Source organism: Dendrobium catenatum, unplaced genomic scaffold, assembly GCF_001605985.2.
Source record: "Dendrobium catenatum unplaced genomic scaffold, ASM160598v2 fragScaff_scaffold_242, whole genome shotgun sequence".
NCBI lineage: Eukaryota > Viridiplantae > Streptophyta > Magnoliopsida > Asparagales > Orchidaceae > Dendrobium > Dendrobium catenatum.
In genome coordinates, this window is record NW_021318704.1 from 56,668 (window position 1) to 80,478 (window position 23,811).

General features: G+C 37.9%; 1 protein-coding gene across 3 annotated transcripts in view; it reads left to right on the plus strand.

Moving 5' to 3' along the window:
* Window positions 1-23,811, plus strand: part of LOC110101454 (isochorismate synthase, chloroplastic) — a 71,629-nt gene that overhangs the window by 27,290 nt on the left and 20,528 nt on the right. The gene's annotated exons all lie outside the window — the stretch shown is intronic.

Below are 23,811 nucleotides of genomic sequence, written 5' to 3' on the forward strand. Positions count from 1 at the left end.
AACTCTTATCGAATAGAAAGCAAAACATCAAAACTCTTTCCAATAAAAAACGATCGAATGCTTTTATTTATTTGGCGGGGGTAAAACCTCTAAAACTTTCTAATAAAAAAACTTCGCAAAAGCTTTTCCGTTGTAGAACATCCACAAAATTAGTCATAAAGCTTCTCCACACAAAACTCACAAAGTTTTTCTTAAAGTCTCCAACAAAAAAGGAATTCATTAAACTCTCCAGTATAAAATACAAAAAAAAAAAAAGCATAGAATCTTTCAACATTGGGTGAATCATGAAGCTTTCCAACAATTTCTTAAAATCTCATTGCGCCAAATTCATACAAATCTCTATATGAAGCATAAGGCAGCAAGAACCACCAACACAATACTTACCACAATAACGCCACCATTCAAATACACATAAATTAACCCTCCAACAACTCAACATATTATGCATCGTCAAATGTTTCAAGAGAATTTGCAAGTGTATAATTTAGAGAACAAAAAAATCCACAATGGTTCATATGTTGAGCCACCCTTCTAGTGCGATAAAATTCATATGTTCACAACAATGCTTTTTTTTTTTGCTAAGGGTGAATGCCAACATTATGCTTACACTGATAACGAACAAGATATAAATCTTACAATCATTTGATACTTCCTCCAAACTCCATCAATGAAACCACTTGAATATAGAAATATATGTAAAATTCTTCCCAAATAATCTCAACTCAAAGAGACCAAACATGCATTTGATGTGTTACCATAAAAGAAACATCAATCTACCTCTTGTTTCAAGCACAAAACATATGTTCAAGGCATGCTCACTTTTCAAAGAGTTTCCAACACATACACCTCTCTTTTATTCCAACATTCACAAAATATTCCAAACAACTGCTAGCTTCTTCAAACAAATGCAAATGAACACTTTGACATCTTCCTTTCATAAAATATGACATCAATCAATCCAAATAACTTTTCTCCAAAACTCTTGACACTAAGTAATAAATGGAATGTAGAAAGGTACTTTGAAAAGTTATAAATAAAGCTCCAAACTCATAACAAATCATCATTTATAATTCAACAAAAGCCATCAAACTCTTAACTATAAAACATTTCATATAACTTTCCAGTTATAAAGCAACTTGTGGAACTCTCCAACACAGAGCAAGTCATCCAATTTTTCAACAAAAGTTGACTCATGAAGCTTCCCAACATAATGCTCTTCATAAGACTTTCCAACATAAAGAAAATCATAACATCTTCCCCACATAAAACAAAACAAGGTTCTTTTCAATCATAAAGTAAACCAAAGCTTTTCTCAACATGAGGAAACTCATAAAACCCTCCAACAAATTCATACCTTCCATGCGACATGTCATCAAAAATTTCAAAATGGAACTCGTAAATGCATGATTAAAAAAAGATGAAAAAACTCGCCACATACTTCTTTCTAAGTTTCAAAAGGAACCACTTATGTAATCACCATTTTTTTTTTATAACATATATGTGTGGACAAAAGTAAAACTTCAAAGTATATAACATATGAATACTTTCAAACCATAATCGCCAACATAACTTTCATATAAAGCTCAAAATGAGAGAGAAAAATCCAGGTTTAGAATAAGCATAAAGATATCTCGAAGTCTACCAACTCTTTGTGACTAAGCATGCTTCCAACAACATACCTACCATCGTTTGGATCTATATGAAACTCCCATTTAAAGCCCATGAAAAACTTTCTAACACCTTTATTTGATACAATACATTGCTTCAACCCCTTTCCCCCTTTCAAAAAGGCTTTATAAGAAAACTTGTAAATGCTTACAAGTGAAGGAGGAAACAAATGAGTATGAGAATAACAAATCATATATGATGCTAATAATCATTAAGGATAAACAATGGAGTTTGATTACAAAATCGGAATGTACATGTACATATGTGGTAAATCTCAAAATTTTATCACAATCAATGATAAAGAGAATTGCAAATCAATATTGGCAAAAATACTCATTCATGGTTTTCATTGTTTTCAAGAAGAAACATGCTTTTCTTAGTTTGCTATCAAAGTGCTTTGGCAACTATATGAAAGAAGCAACCCAAATGAGTCACTCATAAATGACGGTTGAAGATTTCTCAAATGAACAAATCATGTAAACTCATACAAGTGTTTTGGTAAAGATGAAATCATGCTTGTTCAACATAAGAAAAAGTATTATTTCTTAGTAGATATTAACACAAGCGCCTTGCATGCATTCCTTTGGTAATAAACAAACATAACTTCTCATTATACCTCAACATCTACACTTGAGATTTTAGGCAAGTTAATCATGAATAAACACAAATTCTGTGAGAAAAACCTCACTTCAAGATACACAAGTCTATATAGATCAATGTATAAGTCTCATCCACATCTCATAAAGCTATCTAAAAAAAGTCATAGATTTGATTTTTTTTTTAGAGATCATTCTGCCGGATAAATCCATCACTGATAGCCATCCTTTTGTTTCTATACTTTCTCAAAGAAGAAAGAAGGAGATGAAGCAAGTAAAGAGAAGGAAAGGGAAATAAGAGATAGGGGAAAGAAGAAGAAGAAGAAGAAGAAATTACCTGCTTGCAAGAGGAGAAGCAGCCGGTGGCTAGGACAGAACAGCGTCAGGCTCGGTCCCAAAGGTGGAGTCGGACGTGAGAGAGGTCGTCGTGCTGGCTGGGGTTTGCGAACCGAAGGAAGAAGAGGGGAAGACGCTTGCGGCTTCTTGGTGTTGTGCGAACCCGAGGGAGAGCGAGAGCTTCGGGTCCTGTCCGTCGCACAACAAAGGAGAGGGAGTTCTTGAGAGAGGAAGGGGGTTTGGTCCTCTTGCCATCGGGGGAGACGAGTAGAGAAGAACACATGTTAGGAGGAATCGGGAGACAGAGTGAGAGATCGAGAGAGGGAGAGGGGCTTCGGCTCTTGCTTGGGTTCCGACCGAAGGGAGCACGGGAGAGAGGGGGGAGGCGAAAACCAGGGAATCTCTGGGAGTGAGAGGGAGCGGGTGACTGGAGCTGTGCAAATGGAGAGGATCGGGGCGAGAGGGTGAGAGTATGCGAATGCCCTAGTCAAAACCACGACTGGAGCCTCCTCTCGAGTCCAGAGGGCTCAAACTCAGTTTCACGTGAAGAGAAGCACCGAAAGGGGACTGGACATTTCCGATCACTCTAAAGACCTCTGCATCTCCTCCAAAACGAGTAAATCACGTGACTGAGCACTGCGGCAGCGACAGAGTTCGTATTTTGGGGAGATCAGAGCCGTTAGATCAAATTTCTTGATTTGACCATGGGATTCAAATTGGCTTGGAAAGTTAATCAAGTTTTGATTAGGATTTAGCTAGACCCATGGGTCTGTTCAAATCAAACACAATTCGACTCAGTCCAGGCTATCTTAGGCTCTACTCGACTCGATCAAATTAATGCAATAAATAAATAAAAAAAGAATAATCCCAAATCAACGCCGATTCGAATTAAACTGAACGCAACGAGGCCTGATCAACTCGACCAAATGCACTCGAGGGTAAATCAAGATAAAAATGAGGTCAGCATTCGACAAAATCAAAGAATACTTGTTAAATCCGCCCATTTTTGTAGTGCCAATCCCGAGGAAACCTCTTATACTATACACGGTAGCACTAGAAGAGTCCCATGGAGCATTATTGGCCCAAAATAATGAAGAAGGCAAGGAGAATGCACTATATTACATCAGTCGGAGATTGATCGAAACAGAAATTCGCTATTCTCCAATTGAGAAGCATTACATAGCACTGATTTTTGCCGTTCAGAAACTCCATCACTATATGCTTTCTCACAAAATCACCCTGATATCAAAGATCGATCCGCTGAAGTTCTTGATGAAAAACCAGCGTTGACAGGTCGCCTAGCTAGGTGGGCTGTACTATTATTGCAGTTTTTTATCACGTATATGTCACAAAAGACGGTGAAAGAATAGGCGTTGATAGATTTTCTCGCTGCTCATCCTATCCCGGCAAAATCTCCACTTAGTAATGATATGCCCGATGAACAAATCATGCAGGTCTAGGAAATGAAGAAATTATCATTCTGGAGATGTACTTCGACAGGGCATTGTCGATTAAACCAGCTCGAGCTCCAATATTGCAAGAGCCCGAGCTGGCATCGATCATGTTCTTATACCGCCAAAAGGAGGCATAATGAGATTTTCATTCAGTTTGACTGAACCTCGGACCAACAATGAAGCCGAATATGAAGCTCTAATAGTGGATCAGAGATCGCAATGAACGTCAAAATTCAAAATCTTCAAATCTTTGCCGACTCTCAACTAGTGATAAATCAAGTCTTGGGCATTTACAAGATTTGCAAAGTTGAGTTGGCTCATTACCACTGGCAAACCCTTGAGTTGCTGCAATAGGTACTAAATGTTTAACTAGTTTTAAGTTTCCCGAGAATAGAACGCCAAAGCAGATTGCTTAGCCAAATTGGCTAAAGAGATGCCAAATACTAACAAGGAGAAGACTTTATTCATCGGAGTTTACAACTGTCGGATCTTGGAGCCTGCTCTATTACAATTCTCGCAGGTAGAGGGAATACCAAATTCAAGCCAGCAGGATGCTACCCTTGTTGACCCTCAACCTATCCATCGGATCATTATGGAAAATTATCTAGAAGGATATCATGTAGCCAAGAGACGTAAAGCTAATCAAGCTTCAGAATCGTGGTTGCATTGCTTAATGTTGAGAAGGAGGATGATTGGAGGCAACCCTTTATCGATTATTTCAAAGAAAGTATACTCTCGACAGACAAATCTCTTGCCACACAAATTCGAAAAAGGGCGTTACGATATGCATTTGTCAATGACATGTTATATTGTCGAGCTTTAGATCAAATGTGGTTAAGGTGCCTAGAGATCAAGGAAGCTGATAAAGTAGTAGAAGTCCATGAACGATTTTGTGGAGCACATCAGTCAGGTCTCTAGATGGCCGCTAAATTCAAAAGAATGGGTTACTATTGGCCAACCATAGTCAGAGATTGTATTGACCATGCAAAGAGGTGCCACGAATGTCAGATTTATGGTGATGTTATATATCAATCGTCAAATCCTCTGCACCCAACAATAGCATCCTGGCCATTTGAATGATGGGGCACAGATGTAATCAGGCCAATAGATAAGCCATCATCGACGGAACACTGCTTTATTCTGGTAGCAACAAATTACTTCTCCAAGTGGCAGAGGCTGCTCCATTCAGGAAGTCACATCCGAGCATGTGATCAATTTCTTTACCCATAATGTTGTTTACAGATTTGGTGTGCTATGCCGCATGATCTCAGATAATGGTATGACATTCAAAAGTACCAAAATTTACAAGTTTGTTGATCAGCATAAAATCGATTGGCGGTATTCATCCATATACAGTACAAGGGCAAATAGCTTGGCAGAAGCCTTCAACAAGATGGTGAAATTTTTGAAGAAGATCCTCATCAAGAATAAAAGAAAATGATATACGAAAATGGCAGAAGCGTTATGGGCATACCGTACAACCTACAAAATGTCAACCAAAGACACTCCTTATTCATTGGTGTTCGGAGTGTCCCTATGAGACATGGGGCATTTTAAATATTTATTCGGGTCGACATTGCGCTGCATGCCGAGATCCCTGAATAAATATTTAAAATCATTAACATAAACATTCTTTCATGCTGAAAAATACAACGATTTCTTTTTCAAAATATATGCATGTGATCTTCCAAAAGTTTAAGCACCATCTTCTGCAACATACCAAGATTCAGATGTAAAAAAAGAGACTTTTGCAACTATACACTCCAAATTGAGCCAGAAAAGCTTGAAGTCTTTCAACAACCTGAAGCTTTAGGTTCGAATGGATGTAAAATGCCAGATCCAACACGACTAAATATTGTCGGATCACTGGCAGCTCTGTCTACTCAACACGCCATAAGAAAGGCCGCAGTAGAGGAACCCCCACTTCGTCAACCCGTTAGTAGGGTTTGTAGAAAGTACAAAGGCTAATCCAACTCGACAAGTTCAAGTGATCGTAGTATGTTAAATTCTCCTAATTGGCCGAAAAATCAAAGTTCTAATGGAAAGGAAAAGTCGCGAACAACTATCAAATGTACGTAGGATCTAAATCTTCAACCACAAAGGAAAACTCCAAATCTACCAACTTCAGTAAAATCAGCATTGGGAAGCGTATTTCTCATGTCTCAAATCTGAAGTATGAATTAGTGTAAAAGGTCGGATCCAACACACACAAATATAGCTGGATCGCTGGCAGCTTCATCTACTCAACACGCCATTGTTGACCTCTACAACCAACCCAATAATCTTAAATTCGATAAAGAGAATTCAGCTTTAATATGGATTGCATTGAGTTTTGTTATGCACTGGTGGAAGAAACAATCAAATGGGGAAAGCCAAGCTCCTATTAATGGAGTTGATTTGTATAGAAATATTTCCCTTCTATCCATTATGAGCCATCGTGGTATGGGAAAGACAACTCTCTTGCAATACTATGAAGAAGAAATGGCAAAGGAATTTGATCTTAAAATGTGGGTTTGTGTTTCCACAACTATGATGTGAAAAAGTCATTGCAGATATTTTGGAATCTCTTAGTGGGCCTTGAAGAAGATCAGTGTTTGCAACTCCTTAACTCTCATGTATTTGCTGATGAAGAGAATCCTAATGATTATAAAGGATTTAGATCCATTGATTGAGAGATAGTCAAAAATCTTTCTGGATCTCCATTGGTTGCAAAGGTCTCGATGATGCTCAAACAAAGTCCGATTGCAAAACGGACTGCGTCATTGCGTCCGGAACGTTGCTGACATTAAGAATATACATTTTATTTAATCAATTTGATTCTTCTGAGGAAGTGTCGTGAATTTCGAGGCGATCCGCATATGATCCAAAGACATGCGTTACGAGGGAAACGAGGTCTCGACGATGCTCAAACGAAGTCCGATCGACAAACGGACAGCGCCATTGCGTCTAGAACGTCGTTGGCATTAGGAATATACATTTTATTTAATCAAATCGCATTGTTTGAGACAGTGTAGCAAATTTTAAAGGCGATCCAAATGAGTTGCGAAGGCACGCATTACGAAGGAAATTAGCCTCGTCAGTGGCAAAATGACGTCCGATTATAAAATGGATGGCACCATTGCGTCCTGAACGTCGTCGATATTAAGAATATATATCTAATTAAAAGTCATTGTTGGAGAAATAGTTTAAAATCTTTTAAGATCTCCATTGGCAACTAAAGTCATTGGTCGTGTTATGGAGGACAAATTGGATGAAAGGCATTGGAGGGCGGTTCTAGAGAGAGAGAGAGAGAGAGAGAGAGAGAGAGAGAGAGAGAGAGAGGGAAATTTATTGGGTCAGAATTTAATCTTAAGGCTGAGCTGTAAAGTCCTGCAAAATCATCTACAAAATTGTTTTTTATTTTTGTTGCATGCTTCCACGAGATCATACGTTTAATAAAGATGAGTTGGTCTGAATATGGATTGCATTGGGTTTCATTCAACCGTCTCAAGGAATAACTGTGGAGGATATTAGATGAAGATATTTTGATGTCTTAGTCAAGAAACCTTTCTCTGACAAGATTCGATTTCAACACAACATGTTACAAAATGCATGTTTTACTACACGAGGTGGCACTTGCTCAAATTTTTGAAGTCTCGAAAAGCATTCATTTGCTGTAAACCTTTGCTCTGTACCTTAAAATGATGCCCGAGACAATTGGATTTGTGTCACATCTCTGATACTTGAAGATTCTTCAAACTTTACTGCCAAGATCTCTAAGCAAACGGTATGATTTGCAATTCATAATCTAGAATTTGGGAAGCTTATTCATCACAATTTCTTGTCGAGAGACATGAATAACTCTACAAAAGTGCATTACATGCAATTGCTATGGGAGGATCTCTCTGGAATACATAGAATCGGAAAGCTAAATTCTCTTCAACAATTACATGGTTTTATGTTAAAAAATGAGAATGGCTTCAGAATTTTAAAGCTTGAGCATATGAATGATTTTTTATCAGTTAAGAATTAAACTTCTTCTTTAAAATGTGAAGGATGCCGAGGAGGCTTGCAATGCCAAATTATGTGCCGAGAGGCGAAACTTGTTAATTCAGGGAAAATTTTGATTTCGCCAAGAACGTGCTCGACGACCTTCAACTACCAAAATGTTTAGGGAATTTAAGTGAAAAGAAATACATGGATGCAAGATCTACAATATGGATAAAAAAAATTTGTTGGATTGTCCACACATTAAATCTCTTCATTTGGCTGATGAAATAAGCAAGACTTCCAACACTAAAATATTTAACAATTACAAGCTACTCCAACCTGATTCCTCTTGGCAGATATGGAGAAATGAAGGTTGTTATTAATTGTCATCCTGTGCTCAACAATCTCATTATAAATGTGTTGTGGGTGTTACTAATAGATGTGCTGAAGAATATTGCCTTCTTAGAAAAGCCGATTATCACAATGACAAGGCTTTGTTACTATCATTAATATAACAAGGTTTAAGAGATCAGCCAAGCTAAAAGTCAAACAAGAAAGTCATGATCAAATTAATGCTAACCTTGTATCAATCAAACTCCTTTTATCAGAAATCTTCTGAATCCCAGATATTTCGCTGAAGCAAAACCTCGGACAGGGCTTCCCTCGATTCAAAGCGCGGCTTCGTCGTTAAAAGAGAGAAGAAGCAACTAATTCTTTTTTTACACACAGCAAAGCCTTCAAACTTCTGTCCGAGTTCAGCTCTCAAGTACCTCCTCCGATCTTACCTCTCCCACGCTGCAAACTCCAGATTCTCTCTGATCTTCCCAGCCTTACAACTAAACCTCCTCCTGTGCGTTTTGCCGTGGCCGGATTAGGTGGGTTTCTCCCCTTCGTCGTTGCTCACAACAGCAAGATGAAATCCTCTTTTTAAAGTATTCAATCCACTACAATCCGAACCGCTACCAAACAAAACCCTCAAAGCCCAAACAAAAATTTCCTGCTTCCAACCTATAAGCTGTTAACAACACATCCTTTCCTCTTATTTTATATTTGAACTATAGTCATCTCATACCTCCTCACGTGATTTCATTAGCACATTTCAAGGGGAAAAGATAAAAGTGAATAATGAGATTCCTTTGCTTTATTGACCATCATAATTTTCCATGTCCTTATTGATGTAGTTATTAAGGTGGTAGGTTTAATTATTTGTGCTGTAACTTTTAAGTTAATTTATGTTGCTATTTATTATCTTGGTTATTAAGTTCTTTTTTTTTACTGTTTTGTTTTGTCTTTAGCCGATTTAAAAAAAAAAAGAGAGCTTTTCCTTTTTATTCTCTCACTTTTCATCCATGTCAAAAGATCACACACACACACTTCTGTAATTTACTCTAAAAAAAAAAAAAGTGGAGTGAAGTTTGATTTCTTTTCTTTTGTTTGTTTTGTTCTAACATATTTATGTTTAAAAAAAAAATTCTTAGTTATTTGTTTTGTTTGTGTCTGTTATTAAGTTCTTTGGTTGACATTGTTGCATAAATATTTATATGCTAGGTTATATATTTTCTTATGTACATATATGGCTCATATAAGTATATTTGTAAAAAAAAAGGAGACAAAAGTTGGACTTTGCTATCTGCCTCAACCTATAGCCGTTTCTCTTATTCCAATCTTGTGTTCAAATATCTCTCCACTTTAATCAATAGTAGTTTCACTTCTACTAGCAGTTACTTGTAGTAAATTATATTATGATCCTTTAGTCATAATCACACGATTCTTGCATAATTTTACTTTCGGTCATTTATTTTTATTGTTTTATTATATCTGATATTTACATTATCTATATTTGTATAAATATGTATGTGTGTGTGAGTTTGTGTTTTTTTTTTTTTTTTAAAAAGAGGAAAATGGAGTTCCGAGGCAACAGCATTTTTTTTTAAATATTTGATGATTATTAAATGAATGTCACCAACTGTTTTAGTGCTATTATTAAATTTAAAAGCAATGTATGCATGATTGTTGAGATGCTCACAAATGTACGTGGACTCAAAATACACATCAGGAGCAAACGAGTGGAATATGGATTTTGGATATCATTATATCTGTAATTTCATACATGATTTAGTGATGTATTAGATATGCCATTCATCTTTTCTGAGAAGATCTCAACTACAGTGAAATTTCTTTTTGAATTCTAATTTGATTAGTTAATTTTATTAATTTCTTTTTTTTTGCACTTCAGAGATTCAGTTAATTGACTATCTGAACTATAGTTGATTTAATTAATTTCATTAATTATTTGAACTATAGTTAATTTAGTTAATTAATTATTTCAATTTTAATTAATTAAATTAATGTCATTACTAATTTATGCATCATTTTGTGATATATTCATGTTGTATATTTCTCTTGCCACTCGTCGTCGCCACCAATGTTGCAAAGTTATAAAATTCCTAAACTCAAAACCTTAAGCTTGATAGCTCATTTCGAAGTTTGTGGCACATCGAAAAACTGCACATACACGACTTTATTGCGCATGGTGGGATGGGACCCCGGTGCGGCGCCTACGACGAGATGGGAAATCACCTTAAGGTCCATTTCGGCGTCCGCAGCGCACCGAAAAACTGCCTATACACGCCTTTATTGCGCGTGGTGGGATGGGACACCAGTGCGGCGCCTACGGCGAAATGGAGTCATTTATAAGTACCCTCCAGCGAGAGGAAAGCAAACTGTGTTTTTTCTTTATTGTTATTTTTATGCAGGTGCACTCGAAGACCCCATACACGCCTTTATTGCACGTGGTGGGAGTAAAGTACACAGCCGCGGTGTCCTCGTTTGAGGGCACCTACCATACACGCCTTTATTACGCGTGGTGGGAAGGCTAGTCTCCCAAAATTTCTCCTAAACGGGGGAGACGCCGGGAGGCTGTCAAAATTTTGACTGAAGATTCGAGGACTTGGACAGAATTTGGACAAATTGAACTTGAACTTGTGAACCAAATAAAAAAGACTAATTTTGAATTTAATAAAAAAAAATTGAAATGAGCTCATACTTTAAAATGACTTGAATAATTTGATTAAAAGTTTGATCAAATAAAGAAGAACAATGCTTGTGATTGCAACAAATTGAGCTCAAATGAACATTAAATGATCATGACATTCAAAATCAAATGAAATTGAATATAAGAGAACAATATTGAATTGAGCTTCATATCAGGATAAAAAAATTGCAATCAAATATCAAATGATCAAAATGATGATTTTATAAGGGATTTGTGATCTCTACAAGCATTGAATGATAAGTTCTAATCATGATCATTCAAACAAGGACCAAGTGAGTTTTGACATTGAACTCAAGCTTGTGAATAAGGAACTTGATTCAAATTTGACTTGAGTAATTGAACTCAAGTAAGGACTTGAAGCACATACATATAACAGAACTTGAATCATTTGTAAGAGAACTTGGTTTGAACCAAGTAAAGGGGACGTAGAAATTGAAATCAAACAAAGAACTTGTATGCTTGGACATTGAACTTGAGCTTCACAAAGTCAAGTGAAACTTAAGCCTGAATGGATTTTAAAGAACAAAAACTCATAAAATCATGGAAATAAGCCATGATCAAATAAATGAGAACTTGACATTGGATAGATGAATGTCAAAGTGCAAATAGAGGTTTGTAAGTAACATCAGTAAAATACTGAATATCATTGGTGGTGAGCAAAACTCCAAAGTTGAACTTCATGTAAATAACTTCTATGTCAAATCATGCAATCAAACCTGCAAGCAACAAGCATAAACATGTGAGAAAGAGGAAATGATATATGATGATTCAAAGAAATTAAAATGGGACCAAATTTTGATTTTCTGAAACGACATTTGAACAATTCCAAGCAATCTACAAATGAGTGTAGGTTGGATTGTGATCCTCTCACAGTTAATAGAACACTGATTTCTTGAAAGATTCAAGACATCGCCACTTCAATCAAATTGAGAATGTTAATAGTATCAGGTTCATCATGTATATTGCAATTATAATGTGATCTTTAATTGAAGAAGACTATGGGAGAAAGAGCTTGATCATGGAGCCATAGTATGAGGTCTTTAGATAATGACAACCCGACTCCGACCAAATTCTGAATGTCAAGATTGAATAATACTATCGAGGCTTGCGCATTCTCGATAAATTAGTGATCTCTAAAGCTTACACTGATGATTGTATAGGACTCAAAGGTGAAGGATATGTGATGTACACTAGCTCTTATGGGCCGTTGTAGGAGACTGTCGTACACACTAAGTATCACCTACGAAGCAAATATAAAGATTTGCAATACATACAATCTCTCGACAAATATAGATGTATGCATAACATGCCACCCTATGTTGATACATAAAGACTATAGTAAATGCAGTATCCTGTAGTCAACTTCAGTATAAAAATAAATACATCTATCTCTAGCAGTAGTGGATGTATTGTAAAGACCAAATACAACAACAAAGTATATGACAGATACGAGCTCCCACGAGCTTCTATTGGAGCCCACTATAAATATCACATATCATCTACGAACAACATGCGATATGACTACAACGATTACAAGTACCCATGGGCCATTGTGGAAGACTCGTAGTACACCCAGTTTATTGTCCATGAGCAAGATTCAGTAATTATATCAAGTGCAAGTGCTTATGAGTTACAGTGGAAAATTCATCATGCATACAACAAGCTATCTACAAGCATATACAAATACAAAGCAGGAGATTAGTTTGTGCAGTACAATCTATCCGCATAAATCATACAAGTAGTGCACGACAGTCTACCTGTACGAAGAAGCAAACAACTCTATTTAGAAGCTGCTACGTCATGCCACCGGATCTGCAACATTCGTACAAACAGACAGAAGGCGTCCACATACTGCTACGCCACGCCACCGGATCTGTAACATTCGTGCAAGCAGACAGAAGGCGTCCACATACTGTTGCGCCACGCCACCAGATCCGCAACATTCGTATTAGCGGATAGAAGGCGTCTACAAATATTCCAAAATACCCTCGCACATGCACTGTAGTTTGTACACACTTAGGTACACTAAAAGAGGGTATACAATCAACACCCGCATGGGCCCCGACGAGCGTGTTATAGAAATACACGTGACATCTAGGGATGCTGCGCGGGTTATCAAATTTTGAACCTGATCCTCCTAAGAAGATAAAAGGAGTGGACAGGGTTCAATTATAAAATGCCCCATAAAACCCGCATGGGCCCCAGCGAGCGTGTTATTAGTACACATGTGATGTCTAGGGATACTGCGCGGGTTATTAAATTTGAACCCGATCCTCCTAAACAGGTAAAAAGAAGTAGACAGGGTATAATTACAAAATGCCCCCAAACCCGCACGGGCCCCGACGAGCGTGTTATTGGTACACACGTGACGTCTAGGGATGCTGCGCGGGTCAACAAGTGAATTCAGATTCGAATCCGATCCTCTTATGCGGATCAATATGAGTCGACAAGGTTCGAACCTTCAAATAAATACACGGTTGTGTCAACTGGTGTGTTTATTTTAATCCATTTATATTAGACCTTCAAGGCCTATAATCAAGAGAATTCACTGATAAAGGCACGAAGCCTATAGGAAACCTGATCCTCTGTCGACAGCTCGACTGAGTTGACAAGGTTCATCCATAAATTACAAATATTTTCAAATGATCCCCTGACACCTCGATGATGGCCGTGTTGACTACAGATCTCAACCGGAGGGGTTTCTAAATATTTTTCAAATGCCTCCCAAAAGTCCATTTCAAATATTTAATATAGCTCCACCCGAAATACCCATAAAAATCCAAAAAAACTAAAACTCCACAAAATCCAAAAATCCACAAATCTCAAATTCTAAATATTTAAATTTGAAATTCAACCCATCAATCACTTAAAGCAAAATACATCCGCCCTCCACAACGCAACAGTTTGTCAAGGTGGGCAAATTAAAATTTATTTCAGCTCACAAAAAAACTAAATGCCTAGTCGAAAATATCACTAGGATCCATTCTCAAATAATCTCCTGCTAGTAAGGACGTGATACGTGTCCTCTGACCGGGGGTTTGCCGCCAAATGGCACCGCAGGATAAACGGTTATGACCCGGGGCCCTCTGAACCGAGTGGTTTTGCTGCCAAATGGCACCACGAAATACCGGTTATGGCCAGCGCCGATACGCTCCTTAGTGGCATCAAATCCTTGAGATATGAATCAATAAGATATGATCGATGGGGCACAAAGCCCTTTGTTAGCTAAGGTGGATTCAAATTTGTCCCCTTAGACAAACACCCATCCCAGGTCTACAAGGTCCCCTTGGATGAAGCAACCCATGGCTGTCGACAAGGATCCTTTTGTCAGGTTGGGTCAACTACCTCCTATGACTAAGTAGACTAGGGACCACAATGGCCCGGGACGACGGAACCATGGGATTTTGATCGGGTCTATCATCCATTCCCCCATCATCCGTTTTAAGTGCACGATGGTGCAATTTCTGTTTTAAATATCAAACTTTTCAAATCTTTCCAAATATCCAAATCCAAACCCAACTCCTCAATTTCCAAATCTCAATACCCAATGCTGCTACTATGTGTCAGATAACGTATATCTTTACGTATCTGATTGACAACTAGCCTTAATCGAAAGTTCTCTCTCATGATTGAGAGGGGTAATTAACTATAGGGGCTTGCGCCTATAGGAAACCAGAACTCAGATCATAAAGTCCTCGCAAAATGAGGGCAAAATCTCTGGGTAGTGTCTTATCCACAAACCCATCTGCCTTCCAAAATTTACCCCGAAATTTATCCGTTAAAACTGCCTCGCCGAATAAAAAAAAAAGCGGGCGGAGGCCGGGGCCGAATTTTCGGAGCCCACAGATTTCTGGCGACTCCGCTGGGGATTGGTTTCTCTTTCCATCTTTGGCTAGTCGTTTAAATGCTATAGTAGCAGTAAAAAAATAATGATGATATTGAGCTCTGTACGGTGAATATCAGGATGTGACAGTTGGTCCTTATGTCTAAAGATACATCATTGAAAGGTCCCGATAGAGGTAAAAGCAACCATCTATTATGATGGCTAAATAGATAAAGAATCAAGATATGTACGGTGAGCATCGGGGTGTGACACTTGGATGCATATCCAAGAATCCATCACTGAAAGGTCCCGACATAAGTGAAAATAAATATGGAGATCTACATCTCCAGAAAAAATAAATATATATTCAAAGAATTGTGTAACATCTAGTGGGACCTCCTAGAGATTCACCATTAATGAAATTCATTAAAAGTGGGTCCCAAAGAGGTTCCCTACAGATAATGTCCTCGATGGTCGACACCTTGAAAATTCTTACAAGAAATCATGTAGCTTTTCAAATATTTCCTCTCAGACTGAAGAAGATGATCGCCCGACTTGCATAAGTGATGTTCTTCTCAAAGAGCAAGTAGAGGAAATGAAAAAGATTTTCTGTGAATTTAGGGATTGCCTTGCCTGGACATACGCTGAGATGTCTAGCTTATCCCATGATGTGGCAATTCACAGATTAGCCATCAAACCAGATGCAGCACCTATCAAACAAACTCTAAGGAGAATGAGATTGGAGATTGAAGAACATGTGATCGCAGAAATGAAGAAACTCACAGAGGCATGCTTCATACGAAAAAAAATATCTTGGTTGGATCGTCAATATTATCCCGATGAAGAAGAAGAATGCTCAGATTCGTATCTGCATGAATTTTCGAGACCTCTATAAGTCGTGCTCAAAATATGACTTTCTGCTCCTGGTATTTAAACTCCTAGTTGACAACACTTTCAACTATGCTATGTTTTCCTTTACCGACGAATTGTTATGATATAATCAAATTAAGATGGTGACTGAAGATGAAAATCATACATTATTCAGAATATGTGTAGGCATATTCTACTACATAGTTATGCCTTTCATCCTGAAGAATATTAGTGTCACCTATCAATCGGTAATGACACGTATATTTGATGAGCTAATACATTAAAAGGATGAGTGCTATATTCCTGGTACTGAGGAGATCAATCATCGCACACCGAAAAATCAGTTGCAAATTTGTATCCAATTGAGAGAGCCCATTCTTTATCGAAAAGGTGTTTCAATGAGTAGCATATCAGTTGATCGATCTGAACGGTCAGAGACCTATGCCACCAATCAACGGCTGACATTCAAAGAAGTATCAAGCATGAAAAATTTCATGACTAATGTACTTTATGATGATCAAAATTCTATGTGCATAGTTATCAGTGCATGCTTATATTCATTTTTTGAAATTCTCTTGTATAGCAAAAATGCATTTCAAAATCCCTCATCAGATTGGGAGCATTTTAAATATTTATTTGGGTCGACATCGCGCTGTGCCGAGATCCTTGAATAAATATTTAAAATCTCAAATATACAAAGCTTATCCAAAATGTCTCGATGAGACAGGGGCATTTTAAATATTCATTTGGGTTGACATCGTGCTACACGCCGAGATCCCCAAATGAATATTTAAAATTTTAAATTTTCAAATTTATTCTATTCTAGAATGTCCCTGCGAGACAGGGGGCATTTTAAATATTTATTTGAATCGACATTGCACTGCATGCCGAGATTCCCGAATAAATATTTAAAATTATCAATACAAATGTTCTTTTATGTTAAAGAATACAAATGCTTGTTTTTCAAAGTATATGCAGGTGGTCTTTCAAAAGCTAGAGACATTATCTTCTCCAATGAACAAAGACTCAAAAGTCAAGAAAGAGACTTTTGTAGCTACACACTCCGACAAATTGAGCCGAAACAGCTTAAAATCTTTCGACAGCCTGAAGTTTAAAGTTCGAATGGGTGTAAAAGGTCGGACCCAACATGCCCAAATATGGCCGGTTTGCTGGCAGCTCCGTCTACTGAACATGCCATAAGAAAGGCCGTAGTAGCGGAACCCCCACTTCGTCAACCCGTCAGTAAGGATTGCAGGAAGAACGAAGGCAAATTTGATTCAACAAGTTCAAGTGATCGTATTCTACAAAATTCTTTTAAATGACTGGAGAATCAAAGTTCCAGTGGAAGGATGAGTTTCGAACAATCACCGAATGTTCGTAGGCTCCAAAATCTGCAACCACAAAGGATGACTCCAAATCTATCAGCTTCAGTACAATCAGCATTGGGAAGCACAATTCTCATAGCTCAAGTCTGAAGCCTGAATGAGTGTAAAAGGTCGGATCCAACAAACTCAAATATGGCCGGATTGTTGGCAGCTCCATCTACTCAACAATCCATCTACTCCAAGCAGCTTACGATCTCTTCTTGCGCCAGCAGCAAACAAAGAAAGGTCCGATCGTCCAAAGTCGGATTTATCTCCGACCATTATTTCCCACTCAAAGATTCGCCTGCGTCGGTGGCCTGCAGCTGTCCGGTAGGCGGCCTCTCTTCATTGCGATCAAGAACGCCTTATTTGAGCTACAGATCCAACGGCTCGTCCTCTTTCTGTTATCAACCTAAAACTTCCGCCTCCACTGTGACAGGAATCATACAGCTTCTACTGAGAGCTCAAGGCACAGGAACTTCGCAGTTTACGAGCAGAGTCTCATCCACTCGCTGTAGCAATCTCCACTTACAAACGATCAAGTCATTCCCCTCCAAAAGCTGGTTTCTCCACCTCTACTATGAACCAGTAGAAGTCTCTCTCCTTCCCTTCTACTCATCTTCAATCTTAGTCAAACTCACCTGTAGCCTGTCCGTCCCTAAGAGGTTCATCCGCATGCAACCTCCTTACATCCCACAAGCTTCTTCATTTTATTAACTATTCCTTTTGTCCTGCATTTCCATCCGTGAGCTCATTTGCATATTCCAAGGGAATGAGCAAAAGCTGCTGTGAGATTCCTTCACATTTACTAACTTCTGTAATTAAATAAATTGTTATCATTAATTGTTTACATTAAGAATGATATTAAATGCATGTACTTATAGTTTGCTTTAAGATATTCTTCAGAACTCCCTGTTTATCCTCTTTGCTTGTGTCATTAGTGGCTGAATGAAGCTCACCAATTCTTTAGATAAGCCCACCTCTTGCATGCTGCAGCCAACAAAGCTTCTCACCTCATAAATCTATTATCCAAAAGACATTAATCCCTCCCTTCATTTGTTGTATCACCCCACTATCTCATTTCAACCAAGGTAATCTTTCACATTCCCTCAGAAAGCTTCAAACAGCAAACTTTCAGTTCAACCTCATTATTATTGTTTGCTTTTGATTTTTTTTTTATGGATATTAATTAATGTTGCTATTTGGTGAAGTTAATGCTATAGGTATTTTTGTCAATCAATACTGTTGAGCATATATTTGTGTACATGCATGTGTGTGTATGTAAAAAAAAAAGGTGATTGTGAGATTGTTTAAAAAAAAAAGGGGAGATAGAGAGAGCATTAAAAAAAAAAGAAGAAGAAGAAAAGAAGATAAAAAAAAGAGGGAAAAGAGTATAAAAAAAAGAAAAAAAAAAAGAGAAAAAGAGAGGTTTTTGTGCATCTCACAGTCGTCGTCAACCCCGCGAAGGTACGAATTTTTTAAAACTCAGATTCTCTCTTTCATTGTATGCGGCGGACCGGAAAACTGCCTATACACGCCTTTATTGCGCGTGGTGGGATGGGACCCCGGTCCGACGCCTATGACGAGGCGGGCAATCACCTAAACTCCATTTCGGCGCTCGCGGCGCACCGGAAAACCGCCTATACATGCCTTTATTGCGCGTGGTGGGATGGGACCCTGGTGCGGCGCCTACGACGAAGCGGGGTCATTTATAAGTACCCGTACGCGGGGAAAACAACTGTGTTCATTTTTTATGCAGGTGCACCCGAAGACCCCATACATGCCTTTATTGCGCGTGGTGGGAGGAAAGTACATGGCCGCGGTGTCCTCGTCCGAGGGCACCTACCATAAACGCCTTTATTGCGCGTGGTGGGAAGGCTAGTCTCCCAAAATTTCCCCTAAACGGGAGAGACACCGGGAGGCTGCTGAAATTTTAACTGAAGATTCAAGGACTTGGACAGAATTTGGACAAATTGAACTTGAACTTGCACTTGGACTTATACTTGAACAAAATATAAAATGATATAAAATTTAAATGATTAATTTGAACTTGAATTTAACTCAAATGATTTAAACTTGAACTTGAATTTAGTTTGAACTCAAGAAAACCACAAATAACTTAACTCAAATTTGAGCCTCAATGAATCATGTTTTGAATAAAAAATCAAGCTTAAATCAACCTTGAGCATATGATGTTGAACTGGACTCGAACTTGGATTTTCCTTGGACTACAAGGAATTTTGCATGAATGCAAATAACAAATGACATGGACTCAAATTCAAACAAGATGAAAGAAGAATTTGAACTCAATTTGCACCAAACTCAATCAAGAAGAACTTGATTCGAGCTTGGACTTGAATTGGGCTTGCATGAAGAACCATTTCTTGAATTTGGATAATCTTTGAATGATGATATTGAAATTAAATGTGAATATATAAGTAATGGACTCTTGCTAAGCAAGTCTCAATGTATATAAATGATGAATAATGAAATTTAGATGATTTAAAGTGTCCAATCAAGTTGACTTGCAAATGAGAGCAAGTGATATCTATATTGATCATACAATCAAAGGCTACTAGAAGGATTTTGCATGAAGTGTACACAAATGAGTGACACTTAATAGTAGGTTGTTGATGAATGTATGTGAGAAAATTAGCAATGGTTGTAGTCATTCCGACAGTCAATAATAAATCTGCAAATACACACATCAATCTCTTATAGATTAATTAGATCCACATGCAACGAGTTCAACGAATCATTAGCGAACACAAATGGGTGACATGTGGTAAACACAACTCACAACCATGGAGCTATCCTGCAAGTAGATGTATCTTCAAGAAGAAGAATCAAATATGCAACAAACACAACAACTTTCTTGCAAATATAGATCAAATTGAAAGGATAACAATATGCTTACAATCAAGTGTATGAGGCTCTCAGCAAAAGTTGAGAAAGTTTTATGTCGATCAAGGTGCAAATACCAACAAACACTCAAAATCCATACACAAGTGAATAAAGAAGATCTGCAATACATATGAGTCCTCTACGAATACGGATGTATGTATAACATGCCATTTATGGGTAGATATAGAAGAACTTCAATAAATGCAGTATCCTAAAGTTAATTCTAATCTGTGAAGGAAAATATCTACCTACCTACATGCAGCAGTGGTAGATGTACTACATGAGCCAAATACCACAACAAAGTGCATAAATAATACAATTGATACAAGCTCCCACGAGCTTCTGCTGGAGCCCCACTATAAATATCACATATCAGAGGGCCCCGGGTCATAACCGTTTATCCTGCGGTGCCATTTGGCGCAAACCGGCGATCAGAGGACACATACCACGTCCTTACTAGCAGGAGATTATTTGAGAATGTATCATAGTGATATTTTCGAATAGGCATTTAGCTTTTTTGTGAGCTGAAGAAAATTTTAAATTGTCCAGCTTGAAAAATCGTTGTGTTGCGGAGGGTGGATGGATTTTGCTTTAAGTGATTGATGGGTTGAATTTCAAATTTAAATATTTAAAATTTGGGATTTGTGGATTTTTGGATTTTGTGGAGTTTTAGTTTTTTTGGATTTTTATGGGTATTTCGGGTGGAGCTATATTAAATATTTGAAATGGACTTTTGGGAGGCATTTGAAAAATATTTAGAAACCCCTCCGGTTGAGATCTGTAGTCAACACGGCCATCATCGGGGTGTCAGGGGATCATTTGAAAATATTTGTAATTTATGGATGAACCTTGTCAACTCAGTCGAGCTGTCGACAGAGGATCAGGTTTCCTATAGGCTTCGTGCCTTTATCAGTGAATTCTCTTAATTATAGGCCTTGAAGGCCTTATATAAATGGATTAAAATAAACACACCAGTTAACACAACCGTGTATTTATTTGAAGGTTCGAACCTTGTCGACTCCTATTGATGCGCATAAGAGGATTGGGTTCGAATCTGAATTCACTTGTTGACCCGCGCAGCATCCCTAGACGTCACGTGTGTACCAATAACACGCTCGTCGGGGCCCGTGCGGGTTTGGGGGCATTTTGTAATTATACTCTATCTACTTCTTTTTACCTGTTTAGAAGGATCGGGTTTAAATTTAATAACCCGCACAGCATCCCTATACATCACGTGTGTACTAATAACACGCTCGCTGGGGCTCATGCGAGTTTTTGGGGGCATTTTATAATTGAACCCTGTCCACTCCTTTTATCTTCTTAGGAGGATCAGGTTCAAAATTTGATAAACCACGCAGCATCCCTAGACGTCACGTGTATTTCTATAACACGCTCGCCGGGGCCCATGCGGGTGTTGATTGTATACCCTCTTTTAGTGTACCTAAGTGTGTACAAACTACAGTGCATGTGTGAGGATATTTTGGAATATTTGTAGACGCCTTTTGTCTGCTAATACGAATGATGCGGATCCGGTGGCGTGGCGTAGCAGTATGTGGACGCCTTCTGTCTGCTTGTACGAATGTTGCAGATCCGGTGGCGCGGCGTAGCAGTATGTGGACACCTTTTGTCTGCTTGTACGAATGTTGCAGATATAGTGGCATGGCGTATCAGCTTCTAAATAGAGTTGTTTGCTTCTTCGTACAGGTAGACTGTCGTGCACTACTTGTATGATTTATACGGATAGATTGTAGTGCACAAACTAAACTCATGCTTTGTATTTGTAGATGCTCGTAGATAGCTTGTTGTATGCATGATGAGTTTTCCACTGTAACTCATAAGCACTTGCACTTGATATAATTACTGTATCTTGCTCATGGATAATAAACTGGGTGTACTACGAGTCTTCTACAGTGGTCCATGGGTACTTGTAATCATTGTGGTCATATTGCATGTTGTTCGTAGATGATATTTGATATTTATAGTGGGGCTCCAATAGAAGCTCGTGGGAGCTCGTATCTGTCATGTACTTTATTGTTGTATTTGGTCTTTACAATACATCAACTACTGCTGGAGATAGATGTATTTATCTTTAGACTGAAGTTGACTACAGAATACTGCATTTACTGTAGTCTTTTATGTATTTACAGAGGGTGGCATGTTATGCATACATCTGTATTTGTCGAGAGATTGTATGTATTGCAGATCTTTATATTTGCTTTGTAGGTAATACTTAGTGTGTACGACGGTCTCCTACAACGGCCCATAAGAGCTAGTGTACATCACATATCCTTCACCTTTGAGTCCTATACAATCATCAGTGTAAGCTTTGGAGATCACTAATTTATCGAGAACGCGCAAGCCTCGATAGTATTATTCAATCTTGACATTCAGAATTTGGTCGGAGTCGGGTTATCATTATCTAAAGGCCTCATACTATGGCTCCATGATCAAGCTCTTTCTCCCATAGTCTTCTTCAATTAAAGATCACATTATACTTGCAATATACATGATGAACCTGATACTATTAACATTCTCAATTTGATTGAAGTGGCGATGTCTTGAATCTTTCAAGAAATTAGTGTTCAATTAACTGTGAGAGGATCACAATCCAACCTACACTCATTTGTAGATTGCTTGGAATTGTTCAAATGTCATTTCAGAAAATCAAAATTTGGTCCCATTTTAATTTCTTTGAATCATCATATATCATTTCCTCTTTCTCACATGTTGATGCTTGTTGCTTGCAGGTTTGATTGCATGATTTGACATAGAAGTTATTTGCATTAAGTTCAACTTTGGAGTTTTGCTCACCACCAATGATATTCAGTATTTTATTGATGTTACTTACAAACCTCTATTTGTACTTTGACATTCATCTATCCAATGTCAAGTTCTCATTTATTTGATCATGGCTTATTTCCATGATTTTATGAGTTTTGATTTTTTAAAATCCATTCAGGCTTAAGTTTCACTTGACTTTGTGAAGCTCAAGTTCAATGTCTAAGCATACAAGTTCTTTGTTTGAGTTCAATTTCTATGTCCCCTTTACTTGGTTCAAACCAAGTTCTCTTACAAATGATTCAAGTTCTATTCTATGTATGTGCTTCAAGTCCTTACTTGAGTTCAATTTCACAAGTCAAATTTGAATCAAATTCCTTATTCACAAGCTTGAGTTCAATGTCAAAGCTCAATTCAATATTGTTCTCTTATATTCAATTTCATTTGATTTTGAATGTCATGATCATTTAATGTTCATTTGAGCTCAATTTGTTGCAATCACAAGCATTGTTTTTCTTTATTTGATCAAACTTTTAATCAAATTATTCAAGTCATTTTAAAGTACGAGCTCATTTCAATTTTATTTTAATTAAATTTAAAATTAGTCTTTTTTATTTGGTCCACAAGTTCAAGTTTAATTTGTCCAAATTTTGTTCAAGTCTTTGAATTTTCAGTTAAAATTTCGACAGCCTCGCGGCGTCTCCCCTGTTTAGGGGAAATTTTTGGAAACTAGCCTTCACACCACGCACAATAAAGGCGTGTATGGTAGGTGCCCTCAGACGAGGACACCGCGGCCTTGTACTTTACTCGCACCACGTGCAATAATTGCGTGTATGGGGTCTTCGAGTGCACCTACATAAAAATAACAATAAAGAAAAAACACAGTTTGCTTTCCCCTCGCTCGAGGGTACTTATAAATGACTCTATTTCGCCGTAGGCACCGCACAGGGGTCCCATCCCACTACGCGCAATAAAGGCGTGTATAGACGATTTT